The following is a 6,000-nucleotide window of genomic DNA, read 5'->3' as shown; positions in this document are numbered from 1 at the left end:
AAAAAGTTTTGTTTTGGATGCAACCATAAATTCGGTAACCAGTAACCACCCTCTGCCCCACCCCATGTGCAATATGATGAATTTTAAAATCTCTGTTGCTTTTTTCACATTATAAAATGGAAATGAGGCACCACACTTTAATCTTATATTTTAAAATTGGAGTGACAGGGGTCAGATGAAACTTAGTTGTTATGTACCAATTTTTTGAAGATTGGTCTTGGCCATGATTTAGACACTTATGATGGAATTTGGATGTTTACATTTAATGTTACTTCTAAATTTTTGACTGTACACAAAGCTGTGTAGGTAGATACTTAATAATTCTGTGACCTTGGGTGAGTCACTTAACTTTTTGAGGGTCAATCTCCCCATCTTCAAAATGAGAACAATAGTATTTGTTATCCAGCACTGTGGGGAGGATTAAACTTGTAAACAGGTAAAGTATTGAGTCCAGGCTAAGTACTCAATCCTCCATATCATCTAATTCATCAAGCTTGATGGTCCCTGAAGCTCTGTCTTTCTCACTCATGGCCTTGAGTTGAGACTTCCTGTCGCTTTCAGTCTTGATCCTTGGTTTGTCTTGGAGTGATCTGAGAGAGAGTGTGCTCGCGAGCAAGCAGGGGGAGGGGCAGAGGGAGAGGGAGAGGGAGAGAGAGAATCTCCAGCAGACTCCCCACTGAGAGCAGAGCCTGATGTGGGGCTCAATCTCACAACCTTGAGATCATGGCCTGAGCTGAAACCAGGAGTTGGGTGCTCAACTGACTGAACTACCCAGGTGTCCCTCTTCAGGAGATTAAAAGAGAGGTCCTGGGTCTTCCATACTCCTTGTCCTCAGTTGATAATAGGACAGTTGGAAAGCAACAAACATCTCATTAACTCTGGGAAATCTCAGACCATCACTTCAGCCCCCTCTTCTCCAGGCATTTCCCCAAACCCACTAGAACAGACTTGAGACCTTGATGGATGCACAAACTGAGTCCCACTATCACACCCCCCTATGCATCCTGATGCCAACCCACACTCCATTTGTAAACATGTTGGGTGAGAGCCTGCAGTTAGACAATTAAAAATAGAAGCCTAAAATGCAAGGTAGATAACACTTTGGTGTGAATGACATACAGGAGGAAAAGAAACAAAATTCAGAATTCTGCCTGTTCCCTTATGGAGGGACATCTTAGGCAGTGGGGCTGGGGTAGAGTGAGGTGGGAAGGTGGCATTTGATTTGATTTGGAGAAAGGCAAGAAACAGGAAAGACTGGAAGTCCTTTGCAAATTCTACAACTTTACCATGACCAGCCCTATTTATCTTCAACTAAAATACAGCCCATGGAGGGAGCTATTTCATATCATGTACAGGAAAATGGAAAATTTGCTTGCATACCCTTTACACTTGGAGCTCTGTATAGCACATTCAGGTCATACTAAATATTCTAGAATTTTTGACTGGCACCTAACTCAGTGAAAAGTCTCACTGGGGGATTAATAGTTACTCAATTTGATATATAAAATGGATGAATGCACTTCAGTTGAATAAACTTTCTCATTTTTGATGGCTTATACATCAGATGGACCCATATCAGAGTTCTCAACTTTGTCTATTGGAGGGCTTAAAAAAAACACACAAAACACTGATGCCTGGCTCTCAACCCCAGAGATTCTAATTTAATTGGTCTGAGTCCTGCCTTGAGGGGCAAGAGTTTTACAGTTCCCCAGGTGATTCTAACATTTAGGCAAAGTTTAGAACTACTGGTCTAGATTAAGAATTAAACTGCTTGGTCAAAGCCTGTAATTTATATAACCTGGCGAAACTCAAATTCCACCCATTTCAGTGAAGACTCCTTGAGAAGCCACTCTCTTCAAGTCCCTTTTAACTCTGAGTGTGCTGTTTTATGAAAAGGTATCATTGAAAGAAAATAGCCAGAATCTTAAAATTTTATTGTTTGAACTGTGGTTATAAGCAATCTATTCCAAACCTTTTCTACAGAGAAGCACCAATTGGTGAGAGCACTCCGAAATGTTAGTACAAACCCACCTTTACAACTGGAAAAAAAAAAAAGTGACACACACCAAAATACAAAAAGTTGGGGAACCTTCCTTAGAAGGTCACTAGAGAGCATTACAATTTTTTTTTTCATTTGAGTCTAGTTGACACACAATGTCACGTTGAGTTTCAGGTGTACAACATAGTGATTCAGTGTCTCTCTACATTATGCTACGCTCCACCACGAATGGAGCTCCTGTCTGTCACCATAAAATGTTATTACAATATCATTGGCTGCATTTCCTACACTGTGCCTTTATTCCCGTGAAATCTTCATTCAATCCCTGGAAGCCTGTATCTCCCGCTCCCCCTCACCCATTTTGCCCACTCCCCATCCCCTTCCCTTCTGGCACCTATCAGTTTATTATCTGTATTTGTAAGTCTGATTCTGCTTTTTGTTTGTTCATTTGTTTTGTTTTTTAGATTCCACATATGAGTGGGATCATATGGCATTCATCTCTCTCAGTAGATAGCATTTTTTTTTAATGTGGCGAAAAACACAACATAAATTTACCATCTTAACCATTTTTACGTGTACAGTGCAGTAGTGCTAACTATATGCACATGTACAATAGATCTCTAGAAATTTTTCATCGTTTATGACTGAAATTCTATACCCATTGAACAACACCCACAATTCCCTAAACCCCATCCCCTGTCAACCATCATTTTACTTTCTGTTTCTATGAGTTTGATTACTTTAGTTACCACATATAAGTAGAATCATGCAGTCTTTGTCTTTTTGTGATTGGCTTATTTCATTTATCATAATGCCCTCAAAGTCTATCCGCATTGCATATGACAGGATTTCCTTCTTTTTAAAGGTTTACTAATATTCCATTGTGTGTATATACCTCATTCATCTGCCAATGAACATTTAGGTTGCTTCCACATCTTGGCTATTATTCTCTCTTCCAGACTAAGCATTTTATACTTATGAAACAGTGAATCATTCTTTTTCTTTTTTTTTAAAGATTTTATTTATTTATTTGACAGAGAGAGACAGTGAGAGAGGGAACACAAGCGGGGGAGTGGGAGAGGGAGAAGCAGGCTTCCAGCCGAGCAGGGAGCCCATGCAAGGCTCGATCCCAGGACCATGGGATCATGACCTGAACCGAAGGCAGACGCTTAATGACTGAACCACCCAGGCGCCCCAACAGTGAATCATTCTAAGCACATAAATGACTAAATCTTTCCTAAGCAGGACTCAGAACAACTTGAATTCAAACTGACGTGCAAATGAAAATCAGTATGGTGTCATTTGTCAATTTAGAAGGCATGTGAAGAAGCTCAGAATTTGGTTCTTCTCTCTAATTTTTCCCTAAGATCTGATTGTGAATTTTCTTTTTTTTTTTACATCTATAGATTGTTCTGTCTAACATGATTTATCACGTTTTCTTTGTTTAAAAACAATATTTTGTACAAACCTACAAAATTAGAAGAGGGGAATTCCTAAAGATAAAGAGGAAATTAAAATAATTTTAAAATAATAACTTATTTGAACCTCTTCAGATATATTTGAAAATCTGAAAGAAATAGGTTTCTAGGAAAATAAAAATTACCAATATTGTTCAGAAAGAGAATAACTGAATATATCATCTATTATGGAATATATTGATAAATTTTGAAATATCAACTTCTCCTAGTTCAGATGAGTTTACAGGTTTATTTTAGCATACTTTCAAGGAATTTATAATTTTAATTCTATTTAAATTTGAGTCCTGAGAGTGTAGGTATGCTTCTAAATTCTTTTTTTAAAAGCTATTATAACAGTACTATCAAAAGTATACAAAGATGGCACATAAAAGGAAAACATAGATGAGTCTCCTTTATGAATATCTGTAACAGTTTATTAAATAAAATATTAGTGTGACAGGAGACTTTTTCAAATATTCCAGTTATTTAATTAAGACATTTTAATGTGGGACACTTGGGTGGCTACGTCAGTTAAGCGTCTGCCTTTTGCTCAGATCATGATCCCAGGATCCTGGGATCGAGTCCCACCTCTGGCTCCCTGCTCAGCCGGGAGCGTACTTCTCCCTCTGCCTGCCATTCCCCCTGCTTGTGCTCTCTCTCTCTCTCTGACAAATAAATAAATAAAATCATAAAAAAATAAAACATTTTAATATATGTGTTTTTTTTTTCTCACCTCATTTTCCCCTTTGCAATAGAGCCGGTGGCCAGCTCTGTACTTCTTTGCCTTGGAGGAAGTTCGTGGCAATCTGGAGAGCCAGAGTTGCCTGCAAGGGACTTCTTTCCCAGGTCTGGCTTCTAAAAGCCAGGGCTTGCTGAAGTGATATATTAGGGATCTTGGAGAGAGAGAGGTGGAAGGGAGGGCCTCCGAGAGGAACTCAGCAATGGGAAGACTTTTCCTCGGACTACCATTAAAGGAATGCTGGGGCATGGGAGAGGAAATGAAACCATGTGGGTTCCATGAACAGCACAGGTCAGCACCTCCTCCTGGTCTTGGGAATCACCTGCTCACAGTCTGGTCTTAGAGTGTTCTATTCCTTCACTGTGGCAGAGAAGCAGTGGAACCACTGCCGGACCTGCAGGGAGTAGGTGGGGTGACCATGGAGCCTTGCGAGAACAGTAAAGGAGGGTAGTTGAGGCTTAACCAGCCCTTCTCAAAGCTTTGTCCTCAGTAAGACTCCAAGCCCTTTACACTACTTAGGTGCGGGTATTGGAGCTGTGGATGAGGACAGGGTGTAAAAATCAAACAGATTTAAAGAAAATAAATATTTATTACTTGTCTGATTATAACACCATTATATTAGCAATTAAATCAATCTTCACAATAAAATAACAAACCTCAACAAAATGTCGTTTATTTCAATAATGTAACAATTCTCAAGGTTTAAAAATTTGCTGATGGAATTCACCATACCAACTAAAGATGAACATATAATCATATAATCATATGATTATTCCCATGAATGATAAGAAGGCATATGACAAGAATCAAGACCCATAGCTACTTAATAAATACATGTCTTTTGCTTCTAAAAATAATGCTGAAATGAATGATCTTGAGCATACACTTTTCCAAACTTTCTTCCCAAAGTATTGACCTTACCGGTGGCCTTAAGTTCCATTTCTACATCAGACACATCTTTTAGCTTCTTAGTTTGGGATTAGAATTTTATTTTCTACAAGTAGATTAAAGTGTATAGCTTTAAGCAACTCGGCCTGCACACACACGAGACCTGTGCTTATCAGTTCTATTGCTTCTTTTATTATCTCTCCAACCTGACGGGAAGACTATGCAAAGTTCACGTAGTTTAGTTTTCCTATAAAAACATCTCTAAACCATGAGGACAAGACACGCTTTGATATTAATGTCCTTTCTATGGAACTGGAAATCTCTAGGCTATTCTATAGCAAGCAAGGCCAACTAAGTCAACAAATACCAGCGTAGTTTGTTGGCTGTTGTTTTCACAAAGTACCAACTTCGTGTTTTATCTTTCTACTCATGCGTTCAAGTTCTTCTGCAGAGGATGAGTAAAATTTGTCACTGCCAGTTGAAATAAGTAGATACTAATTTTAGGATTTTCAGTTAAGAAGAATAAATTATACGTTAAAAATATAATGTATAAAATTCTGACATTCTAAGATTCTGAGTAGGATGGAATGTGTTCATATTAGGATAATGTTAGATGATTGAACTGCCTGTTTGTGAGTGTGGAGATGCCCAGTAGCACCATATGGAAGCAGTAAAGTTGTTTTTTTCTTATAAACATTGTAGAGATTACTAGCTATTAAAAAAGACTTTCAAATGTGTTTTCCTGGGATAAAAGAAAGGGAAAGAAAACATCTTTGGTACAATTCAGCAAAATTTCATGTTTGAGTCATATAATGTCATAATTTTCTTAAGAGACAGGTTACATGTAATTAATGTGCGGCAAAAAAAGAGGTCATTAACCAGCATCTAATGTTCAATTTAATAGATAATGAGGGCTT

The sequence above is a fragment of the Zalophus californianus genome, chromosome 2 (genome assembly GCF_009762305.2).
Source record: "Zalophus californianus isolate mZalCal1 chromosome 2, mZalCal1.pri.v2, whole genome shotgun sequence".
In the NCBI taxonomy this organism is placed as follows: Eukaryota; Metazoa; Chordata; class Mammalia; order Carnivora; family Otariidae; genus Zalophus; species Zalophus californianus.
The sequence above is the reverse complement of the archived record's forward strand: the minus strand, read 5'-3'. Positions refer to the sequence as shown.